Source organism: Agelaius phoeniceus, chromosome 13 (assembly GCF_051311805.1).
Source record: "Agelaius phoeniceus isolate bAgePho1 chromosome 13, bAgePho1.hap1, whole genome shotgun sequence".
Lineage (NCBI taxonomy): Eukaryota > Metazoa > Chordata > Aves > Passeriformes > Icteridae > Agelaius > Agelaius phoeniceus.
The window spans coordinates 8,576,119-8,588,261 of record NC_135277.1 but is presented as its reverse complement, the minus strand read 5'-3'; the positions used below and the strand labels follow the sequence as shown (position 1 = coordinate 8,588,261).

The 12,143-nt window shown below is 42.5% G+C and overlaps 2 protein-coding genes across 6 annotated transcripts in view; both read right to left on the bottom strand.

The window, feature by feature from the left end:
- The window catches only part of LOC129126338 (cell migration-inducing and hyaluronan-binding protein), a 101,649-nt gene that overhangs the window by 74,122 nt on the left and 15,384 nt on the right, over positions 1-12,143 (bottom strand). The gene's annotated exons all lie outside the window — the stretch shown is intronic.
- The window catches only part of LOC143695147 (cell migration-inducing and hyaluronan-binding protein-like), a 44,004-nt gene that overhangs the window by 16,648 nt on the left and 15,213 nt on the right, over positions 1-12,143 (bottom strand). For all 4 annotated transcript variants that reach the window (XM_077185381.1, XM_077185379.1, XM_077185378.1 and 1 more), the window contains 2 exons: positions 9,237-9,425; positions 2,938-3,135 (listed from right to left, as the gene is read on the bottom strand). The gene's annotated coding sequence lies outside the window, so the exon portion shown is untranslated. The remainder of the gene's footprint in view (positions 1-2,937; positions 3,136-9,236; positions 9,426-12,143) is intronic.

Sequence of the window (12,143 nt, the reverse complement as noted above, 5' to 3'; positions counted from 1 at the left end):
AAGGAAGGAAGGAAGGAAGGAAGGAAGGAAGGAAGGAAGGAAGGAAGGAAGGAAGGAAGGAAGGAAGGAAGGAAGGAAGGAAGGAAGGAAGGAAGGAAGGAAGGAAGGAAGGAAGGAAGGAAGGAAGGAAGGAAGGAAGGAAGGAAGGAAGGAAGGAAGGAAGGAAGGAAGGAAGGAAGGAAGGAAGGCTAAAGACAAAGATCTGCTGGCTGTGCTGTAGCTGGTGTCCTCCTCCTGAGCAAAGCCACCCCAGCAGTGCCTCTGAGCTCACTGGACAAGATTCCCAGCTCTCAGCGCTGCCAATTTCAGCTGAGTCATGGGAATTCATCCCCAGCAGCTCCTGCCCACCCCAGGAATCTGGGTGTTCCAGCCTTCTCACAGATGTCTGCACTGGCACAAGATCTGCTGGGTCTTTCTGCCATGCCTCAGATGCAGGGAAAGTGTTAATCATGCAAGTATCCAACACTAATGCTATCCAAATCCTGGTACACATCTGAAATAAATTAAATAAATAATTAATTAAATAAATTCTTTATTTCCCCTCTGACCTTCCTTTAGCCAGCCTAGTGCAGATCACTCTGGAAGTGTGAGGGCAGCCTGCAAAGGCAGCATCCTGGACACAGCCATCCATCAGCTTACAGTGACAGGACTGAAAACACTTCAGCTGTTCACTCAGGTTATTTCTGACATTATTAACCCTAGAAGATTGCTGTTAAAGTTCATCCAAATGTGATTTCATTTACTTCTCATGTTTGGCATGGATGCTGCTATATTAAGAGAACATTTTTTGAAGGTTATGCAGTATTTTGAATTTTAAAAGAACAGATAAAACATAAAGCCACTTGAGACAGGTAAAAGTCTGGTTTTCTATCTCTGATTAGTCTGGGCTCCACAATCTGAGATTTCTTTCATTCCAGAAATCATTGGAATACAATGCTTAGTAGAGGTCATACATGAAATTGCTTAGGCAGGCACTTACTTTCCTTCAAACTCCAAAAACCACTTTTCCTCCTTAATTCCTTCACCTTCCATGGGAATCTCATTTCTCCATGTTTTTCCATGCAGTCTGGAGATTTCACTATTGCATCAGCCTTAAGTCTCACACTAGTGAGCATCCAGCATACTTGAGGTGTAGACAGAGCAGCCACACAATTCATTCCCAATTATTTCTTAGCAAGATGCTCTAAATGAAATGAAGTCAAATTGTGGTTTTTCTTTGTTACAGTTTATTTCTTGCTTATGACTCTTCAAAACAGCTGCCTTGCCAACAATTTCTGGATCAGAAAACTCTACTAACCTTTGCCCAGTTCAAATAACTGGTTTTGTACAAGACAAAAGGAACCACAACCACATTGTGGTTTTCAATAGTAAAATGTAGTTAAATGGGTGCTTGAACAAGAGCTAAAGCTTAACTTTACCAAAGCCCTGGTGCTGCCTTCAAATTTAAATTCATGCCTGAAGATTGTGGGCCAAAGCTTTGGCAAGTGTGAGATGGCCATCAGTGACTTGGCAGAGGATTTAGCTCTGCAATAGCAAGGAGAGAGCTCACCATTTAAGACAGATAATAATTGCAGAGCTCAGGTTGTCCATGAGCAACTAGTAAGTTTTCCTCTTCCTTAAAGTGCACAAAGATGTAATAATACAGAAAAAAAGTGATTTAATTCTGATAATTCCCCTGTGACAGGAGTGTCCAGACACTGATCATGCAGGATCACTCATGGCCCTACAGCTACTACATGTTTAAATCAAGAGGCCCAGGTGTGTGTCACTCTGGAATGGGCATGTATCAAGAGGAAACACTGCCCTTCTCAGGTGCATTCCCATGGGTCTTCATAATGGCATCAAAGGAAAAGATCTTTAGATTTTTTTTTCAGCTCCAAAGGTCAGGGGAACTAAATAGAGCTCAAGCTTTGGCCAAAACTCTCCCACCCAAAGCCCCAGCAGAGACCCTCTGCCAGAGGAGCAGTGGATGGGTGCAGGGTTTGGATCATACTGGAGGCACTTGGGAGCCCTCCAGGGTTACCAGCAGAACGTGCTGCTTCATGCCCCCAGTGCCTCTGCCTTCTTTCATGCCAACTATCTCAAACCTGCTTTGGCAACCCGAGCCTCTGTTGTGTGTAATCAGGTCAGGTTTCACTTGCAAACCTCTGGGTTTTTTACCACAGTGTGTTTTTAACAATAACTGAGGTCTCAGACAAGCTGCAGAAGCCAAGGTGATGGCCAGGCTTTTTGTGGTGCTCATCCCTTGCAGCATCTCCTCTGTGCACCATGGCAATGCCCACCCCTGCTGATCTCTCTCCTAACAGTGGAACCAGTGCAAAGCACAAGTAATTTCACTAAAGTAAGAACAGCACTGAAAACCATAAATGAAATCAAGCAAAATGAAGAAGATTGCAAGGGGAAAAGCAGCATCTAAAATGGATATTCCCTGTCTTTATACAATGCTAAGAAAACATGGGAAGTAAATACAGCACAGCCTGCAATCTTGCTGTGCTGAGACCTAACATTTTAAACCTTTAGTTAGAAAAACACAGTAATTCCAGTGCTGTTTGGATTACAGAAGATGCAAAGTTTTGTGCACATTCTGATGCATTTCTGCACTTTATATATATGGGAGATAAATTATGTGAGCAGTGACTAGTACAAATAAATGAACCAGAGCCAGAGCTCTTCTGGAGGGATTTCAGGGACAGCAGGCCAGGACTTACTTGGATTCTATTTCAAAACTTTCTGGAAAGAGAAACCTCTCTGCACATCAAAAAAGCTGGGCTAGAGTGAAAGCAGAAGCATCTCTGTGCTCAGTTAGTGTCAGGCTTTAAAACCTTGCTTCCACACTCTCAGAAATTGCTGAGACCGTCAAAAGGTCACTTATGAATATTTTGAGAAAATTATAAAGCTTTGCAAAACAGAACGTTTTCTATCAAGATAGGGCAGTACCTGTTGAAGTTTCTGGGGTCCAGGATGATATTTTCAGGTGCTCTGCCATTCCAGTGTAGGATTTAGTCCTGCTGGAGCAGGACAAGAGGCTGGCACTGCTGGCACACCCTGCTCACACCTCGCAGCCACACGGATGGGAAGGGAATGCTGCCCTGGCAGGGGGCAAGGTCAGGATCCTGGGGCATCCTGGATGTAAAGCTGAGAGTGAAAGGAAAATGACAAACATGTCCATTAAACCAGCCAGGCACAGCCTAACATGTGCATTTGATCATCGCTGCCTGTAAATGGTTTCTGCCAATGAAGAGTTCAGAACATTTGGAAAGTCACTGAAATGTTTCCAGTTCAAATAAAAAGGTAAACCAGAAATAGCATCTGCAGCCATCCACAGGGACACCATGAAGTGAGATATGAGATGTCCAGTGCCATAAAAATGTTCACTATTCAAAATCTTTAGGGAGAAGGGTAATCAAGGAAGCATCACAAAGTAACTCTTTTTTTATGAATTCAAATAACTGCACTTTAAAACAGGCTTATTCCATTGAAAATAGAGAAAACTGAAGTTATTTCAATGGACTTTGGACTAGGCCCAGTTATCTAATAGAATCCACATCTTTGCTCTCAAGTAGCAGACTAGGCTGAAATTCTGGGGGCTAAAACTTGATGTCCTGACTGTATGACCTTATTGACTAAATACCAAAGTCCAAGGCTTCAGCAAAGCTCTTCTTGCAGGGACCAAGAGATGCCTCTGACCTGTACCTCAACTCTACAGAACAATTACAAAGCCACACTCCAGCTGTGTGCTTTTTCTGCCCTACCATCACTCAAAGGCAAATCTGTGTGGCAAACATTGGTTTTAAGGCTGAATGTATGACACTGCCCTGCTTTCCCCCATGTGAAATTCCAAAAGGAGGATGCACAGCTAGTCATACAAATCTGTCTCTGCATGCAGGGCTTTTTCAGGCAGCTTGTCATGTTCCCTGAAGGGTTTCAGATGCACAAAGGACAGATGAGGACATCTATAATCCTGCTGCCTTCACTCTCCTACAGTGTGGAATAACACTCTTTGCATCAAGAACTTAAAACATCCAACATAGAAATCCATGGTAGCTCACAAATGTCTAAGCTTCTGCATGAGCATCCATCCATCAAAATTATTTTTAAACTCAATTTGTGTCTTTGAGGTAGATCTAAATGGAAGCAGTAGTTTCTTATCAGATTTTAATTTCACAAGGATACAAGTGCAGCCAAGACTAGCAGAGAGGTTAAGACTCCATCTATCAGGATATCTGCCTGCTAATGCAGGGCACTCACATCTCCAGATCTGCTTATCCTCCTCTTGTCTACAGAAACTGAAAGCTCTGCAAAACCAGCTATCTCTCATTGCTTTGTATGTGGGGTTATTTTAGTTAGGGATTCACGTGAGTTCAGCCCTAGTTCCAGTTTCATGTTCAGAAGGAGCTGGCCTGCTCCTGTGTGGATTTTGAGCTCCTAAGGATCTCCAATAGATGGACCTCATTTGCCTACCCTTCCTCTCATCCCTGGATCCAGCAGCCTCGTGCTGAAGGCTTAAATTAAACATTTGGGTCTCATGACAAAGGAGCAGTCCAGAAGTGGTTGTGAAAGTTTCTCAGATATTCAGTCCACTCCTCCTTTCACACCATTACACTTCAATGATGAGAAGCTATTCTGAGTGGTATCTGTAGATACTGGAAGATTAAAGTGGATCCCAGAATGACATTAACATAATTTTTCCTGATGCCTGAAACTATTGATCAAGTAATTCACTCCAAACAACATTTCTGGGCAGTAATGCATTTGCTCATTCTTGATGGATCAAGAAAGACTGAATTATTTTACAGTCTGACAAAAAAAGCCTTTTTTATCTATGAAACCAAGAAGAAAAACCTATTTTGTATTCACATTCAAACCATGGCTGGAAAGCCAATAACACACAACACAATAACCCTCATTTCAATCTCACTTGGCCCCATCAGGATGGGATAGTGCTGAGGTTGGAGCAGGGGATCCATCAGGTACATTCAGACCTGAAATCCCATCAGTGTATTAATTGTTCTCAATCCAAACAGCATTTTCTAATGAAAGCCAGTTGGAATGAACACTTATATTGCACTTAATACAAAATTAAATGCACCAATGAAAAGTCAAGGAAGGAAGGAGATGCATTCAATGAGCCCCAAAGATTCCTAGATCACAGGTTACCAAGAACAAAAGATTCCTATGTTCTTTAAGCTATTTGTGTAAAGATTAAGAAAAAAAAAAGAAAGGAGTGAGAGAGCTACACATGGCTTAAGCTGCTTGCTGTTATGAATGAACCCAAAGAAGGGCTGGAATAGTTAACAGAATGCTTCAATAAGGTGATGAGGGAAGGAGGTCAGAGATTTATTGGTAGCACTTTCCTCCAGTCACAGGACCAAGACACAGGTCTGACATTAAGGATGATGATCACAGATGTTTGGAGAATTAAATGGTCATAATTAGAACAAGGAAAATGCCACATATGCATTATGGAAATGTTGTAAATTTACTTGTAAATGACTTTAGAGTGTCATTTGGTCTCCTGCAGTGACAGTGGCCACTGAGTGATTGCTCTCCAGAAGTGCAAAACAGCAAGAGTGTGATTTTCAGTCCCATAGAAATACAACAGTATACCTGACAGATCTCTGAACATGTTTCCTACTAAAGGAGGCTACAGCCCTGATCAAGAAATCCAGATCCTATGTGAAGAGACTGTTTTGTCCATGTGAAACATCCCTATGTCAACAGGAATGAAAAATTCATCCACTTTCTAGAATGAAAAATCCATCTTCCTTAGAACCACCTTCACAATTTTTGGTTACTTCTATCAAAATCTTTAACAGAAAATGGGTCACAAAGAGACTTTAAAATAAGAGAAATGGTGACAGATTAATGTGGTAGGAGAAAAAGAGCTGGTTAAAACATTACAAAATGTGAGGCTTCTAATTGCTTGGGTGGTTTAATGGACACAGTTGTCCTTTTAGCTGCTTGACACTTCATGCTGAAGAGATGTGTCAGGTTCCCCCATGCTTACATGGCAATTTTCCCAAGTAGATTGTGAAACTGAGGAGATAAGTTCTTTACAATTCAGGGGGATCTGCTATTCAGCTGGAGAGCGAGTATGAAGATAAGCAACATGCCAAGTATTGGAAATGACAATCTTGATTTCTGAGAAAAGATTTCTTGCTTTCTTGTTTCATTACTCTTGCTTTTGTCCTGTCATGCTGTCAGCTGTCATGTTGGGGCAAAAAACCTTAAAGAGTAGAAGATCAAAACATACCCTCTCCCTTTCAGGTTGACTGACTGTTCAAAAAATGTTAATAACTTAGGGAAAAACATTTTCTCGGTGAAATTTCCAAGTGAAGGCTTTAAAATTCTTGCAGAAAGGAAAAAATGTAGCTCTCTTTCTCTAAGACATGCTGGGATGTAACTGGCATCAGGAAAACTACTTGGATTTTCAACTGATGTTCATCAGAGATCCAAACTAAACCTCTTTATCCAAGTACAGACAGCATGAACTGAAAAACATCTCCAGGCTTTTCCTTCTTGCAGTGTGATAATCCTCAAGCACCACAGACATCCTGGGGCTGTACAGTTTCCTGTGGCTGGAAAACCACTGCTCACCTCACTACCTCCTGCATCTCTTGCCTGCTTTACATTTAAGAGCATCAGTACCAAAGGCAGCCACAGAGGCACTGGGCTCACAGAGCCAGCTGAAGATGTGAAACCCAGAGATGAAGGGTCAGCACAAGTGCAAACATTCACTGCAAGGACAGAATGAACAAGAATGAAATAATTTCTACTTCAGCCAACAGCAGTGAAGGAGTGACTGAGTGAACAGGTGTAAAATCAACAGCATTTCCTAGAGTATTTTACAATTGCAAGGCATCAATTTTTTTTTTAAATTCGAAACTGACACTAATTTGGCTGTGTGGCAGTCTCTTATGACTGTCTAACACCTTTTTAAGCTTATTAAAGAAAACAGCACGTACTGCCAAAAACTCTGCTTATTTTAATAAAGACTAATACCAAAAAAGAGAAGTTTCACAGCCTCCCCTGATGTGCTGCTGTGAAATCTGCAGGCAAACAGTAAATGCACAGCTTCGACTGCCCAGGGGGAACCAAGGCACTTCTCTTACAATTTATATATAAATCAGAAAAGGTTTAGGAATCTCATTTACATTGTAACAAGTACTGCAGGTGTCAAGGAGTCTCCAGTTCTGTGCCACTGGAAATCTCACACACCGACATGGGGAGAACTATGAAGCCTCTCTCTATATTTTTCTTCCTTTATTGGCCTTTGCAACAGCTGAGATTGAGGTTGGTGGGACACCAAGGCCCTTGGTGCCCCAGTGATGAAGTCTGAGTGACTCAGAGACTGCCAGAAGATGTGGTACTGACAGCTCTGGTGATTTCCCTGTGAGCTTCTCTCTAGTTAGTGTTCCTCCTTTAAATAAACCTTGCTTTATTTACATTACAACATGAGAGTTTCAGCTGCCATTAAAGAGCAGAAGGGTTGGTCCTGTTTGGACAACAACAACCCTGCAGACTGCAGAACCAACCAGGGAGGACTAGAAGACCTGGTAGCTCTTGCTTAGTGATTTTCATGATTTGAAGGTGGTCCCCAAACCAAACTAAGGCATTTCTGAGTGCTCCCTGCTGAAGGAAGCCCTTGGACACCACAGGGGGATGAGATTTGATGCTCCTTGGAGGCACTGAGGAGGCAGCACCACGAACCCACCAGAGAGGGTGGGAATGTCAGCCTGAGCTGCCAGATTGGAACACCCCCAGGAAAGCCCATCCCCAGGATTTTTGGATCTAGAAACACTGCCAGAGGAATTGCTTTTCCCCAGGCGTTTCCTTTCTTGGGCGAATTATATCCAGGAGAAGAGGAGCATGAAATGGGACTGAAAGAAACCAAGCAGAAAGGAATTAACTGTACTCGAGGCACTTAGCTCAGAAAGGATTTGCCTGCAATGTTAGCTGAAGGACTTGGATCTCAGTTTTCCATGCCAAGTAGCCCATCCCTAGAGTGACTGTCTTGGGCTCCATTCAGCAGGAACACAGGAGTCACTCTTTCCTTCAGCTGAAAGGATATTTTCACCTGCTTGCACTAGGGGAGAATGCAAGTTCTTGTCTAGCAGAGCTACATGAAATGGAACAGAAAAACAGATTTTGTAATAAAGTAGTTAAGATCAAAGCAAACCATCTTTCTCCATAATTGGATTCACTCTTTTGGGCTTTTGCTCTGAAGTATGACGCTCAGAATTTAGCAGACAAACAAGCCACCAGCAGGAAAGGGTGCTGAGAATCAGAGTGAGGCTGAAATATTCTGAGTTATCCTCTTCAAATTAATCAAACCCTGCAGCACGAGACCAATTTCTTCTACCCTGCACATACATATATTTCCCTCCCCAAAACCCATAAAGTGAAGCATTTAATATGACCTTTACTCATCCTGCTGGATGCTTATTAGTTGAAAAATGCTGGTAAGTAATGGATCCCAGAGAAGTAAATGTTTATGCTTGCCTAAACCTAGCCAAGGAAATTTTCTATGGTGGAAAAACTGTCTCACCATGTAGAGTGCCATAACCAGGAGGATATTAATAGAAATAAAAATATAAATGCCTACTTGTTTGCAACTCTGAATTTAACTGTTAGGTTGCCAGAGCAGGGACAATTATTTCTCTAGAGACACAGAGCCAAACTAAGTGCCAAGGACAAAACCCTGTTTCAAAGGGACTGTTTCATAGGAGCCCAATCCTGTTTCTGCCCAGCCAAAACACACCAGGGTTTTTAATTCCAGTGTTTAGATACTTAAATAGCAACTCCTGCTCTCTGCTGTGTAGCTAAAGCAAATGCATCCAACTCTTTCAGCTTAAGGAGACATGCACACTCCATGTTTGACTGTGACATTCACTGCTGGCAAGGTCTAGGGCCATCTCTGAGCCTGTGATTTCTGCATGGGAAATGAGAAATAGGTGTGAGTTTGCATCTCAACCACCCTGAACACAAGTAGGATATGGCAGAGAAGTTACACCTTCCATGACTGAAACCTGGTTCACCAGCACAATCCACAAGAGCCCCGTGATAGAGTGGACAAATGCCTGGAACAAGAAAACACCAAACTTCCCTCCACTGGATTTCAACTTGCAGCAGAGTCATACAAGATCTATTGTTCACCCTTGGTGTGAGAAGTGCTGAGCAGCTCCCCAGCCTCCCCCCTCAGCAAATGTCTGCTGCTGGCTGGGCTGCCCCATTACCTGTGAGATTCCCAGGAGAGATCACCCATTCCTGCAGGGGACACGGAGGGAGCTGGGACCCCTCTGCTCTGCCTCTGAGGGGGTCTGGATGCCCTCACCCAGCCACCCACACCATGGAAGATGCACGTTTCCATTGTCATTGTTTCCAAACCACTGGCCTGGTCTGCCAGAAAACACTTTCAGTCCAACCTAGAAGAGAAAATAAGGTGAAAAATCACTGCTTAGCTCAAAGTAAGGACTCAGCTTTGCAAAACTCTGTTTTGACAGAGATAGAGTTGGAACTAGGAAGCTCCATTGTCTGAGCAGGGTTTTGGTTTGCCTCTTCCATTTAGAAAATATGCCAGCCATGTTGGTTCTCCCTCTCATTTCCTAATCCCAGGAGATGTTTCCACAAAAATTAGACTTTGGTTCTTTGAAGTGCACCCACACCACCATGTGTTGCTTGAAATCCCATGGCAATAAACTGAACAGTGGCAAAAGAAAAGGATGACTGAGAATGTAGTAAAATACTGGATGATTATGAAATTTACTGAGGAATATCACAGCTGTTAATAAAGAAAAAAAAAACTATTCCTATTTGGGGAATTTTCTCATATCTTTTCAATGTCCCTTTTAAGTGGTTCTGTCAGTGCCATTTTTCTTCTAATTGTTCTTCCTAAACTCCCATAAAACTTATAAATGTTTTAAATTCTCAGAATTGGCTTTCATGGAAATTCTAATATATCCCATGATTTTTAAATTTTTTTTTAGGAAAGAGAAATAACAGGAAGAAGTATTATCCTCATTGGCATAGCTCTGCTCTCAAGATTCTTCAGTAGCTAAGTAAAAATATCTGTCCTGATATGAAAATACATCAAAACAAGGAAACTGCAGATGTTCAGCTAAAAAAGCTTGGAATATTTTAACGTCTGCAGATGAAATTATTACAGGGTGTGAAGATTAAGTTCCGAAGTAATCAGGAAAATAATTACTCCAGGTCAAGCACTCTGAATGAATCTGCTGGCAATGAATATCAAAGCAGACAGCATAAATAACCACAGGAAAGTGCCAACCCAAAGGAGTGTCATTTGTTCCATTTACCCCAACTCACTTTAATTGGACTGTGCACATGAATAAGAATTAGGGTCAGCAGGATTAGGCTGAAAGTTTATTAAGGGCTTTAAAGGCTTTATTTTAACAATAATAAACAGAAGGGCTTAGGAGAATAGGAGGGTTATTGTGACTCTGAGTTGGATGGGAAGTCCATTGCCTTAAAAAAACCCCAAACCCTGCAGCAACAACTGCAGAATAAAAGTCTTAACGCCTTTAAAATGAAATTAAAGCCTAGAACCATTTTCTGCCACCTTCTTGTCTAAGTATGAATCTCATAAACAAATACTTGAGGCAGTCTCCTTTAAAGGAGGCTCAAACACTGGGAAGTTTAAGGGGCATTTCTGAGGTTTTTAAAATCTTTTCTCTCTGCAACAGGAATTTTTCCCCCAAAAGGCTACTTTCCCTTGGCTTAGGAGGATCCCAAAACTTGTTCATTTTTTTCTTTCATTTTAATTTATTAAAAATGAGATATTAAAAAGTGTAAACACTGTGCAGCAGCTCAAAACTCCTTACAAATACTCTGTGATGGCACTTCTGGAGTTGCATATGAAAACAGGCACTGCACTGGGGGGGAGAACAAAGCCAGCTGCACTTCAAACCAAACCAGGCACAGCCAGTACATCCTGCATTTGATCTCAGTGTTTCCATCCAGCAGCAGACACTTTGGGTGCTAATTTTATTCTTATCTCTAAAATTCTCCTCTAAAAAGTCTGAAAGTCAGAATTAAAGTGGAAATTTTAATGAGCAGTGTCACTTCTTGTGTAAGCCTCAAGGTTACCTTACTTTGGTACACTGAGGGACAGGAGTGCCACTGAGTTTGCAATTACAGCTGTGGCAGTGGTTTTTTTATAATTTTTCCTAAGTGAGCACACAGGAACAAAGTCTCTGCTCCTCAGGTTTGTCCACATGGAGCTAGGAAGGAGCTAGAAGAAGGTGCAGAGACAGGGCATGTCTGGCTACCACACCACTATTCAGACACCTAATTTTCACTAGGTGTGGCCACCTCTGAGAGACACGCATAAAGGATACTTGAGTTACCTGACAGAGTTTGTAATCTCTTAAGAATGTGCTAACTCAACCTGCCCAAAGGCAGCACACCTAACACACCTGCAGGGAGCCCTGATGACTGCACTTTCTATATAAAAAAAAGTAAGGTGCTGGAAATCATTGTAATAATCAGTGACTTGTAACATTCAAGTGTTTGCACAAGCTGCCAACAAAAGACATCTCACTGTATCACTGCTATCATTTTAATAAAACCATTTTCATCCAGCAGGAATCTTCCTCTCATTTACCCCCCAAGATCTCTGTCCCCATGGCTTTTGCTCTGCTGGAGTGATGCAAACCCTCTCCCTGCCAAGTCCCTTTGGTCAGGAGTCTCCTTAGGGTTGGGACTGGTGTTTTTCTGCTCTCTATTTCAGGAAATAACAGACTTCAACCAACTGTCTGCTTTTCTTTTTCCCATCATGAGCTGTTTGCAAATGTGACACAGCAGCCCAGCACTAAACCAACACAGGCTAAACACAGCAAAGTCAACATGAGGAGGTGCCCATCTCTCAGCTAGGCTGGGCTGCAGCCCCATGGGAGCTGCCAGTCCATGGCCAGGGTCAGTGCAGCCCCTGTGAGCTCTCGTGGGGACACAAACCCACCCAACACAGCCCACAGAGATTTCTTTGGCAGAAGCAATTCCTGAGATGCAGTAGGGTTGGCACAGGTAGGAGTGGGGTAGGAGGGAATCCACCCCAAACTCCTGGCTGCAGGGACAAAGTGACCAGGGGGACATTTAGCAGTGGGTGTGAGCTGGGACAATCTGGG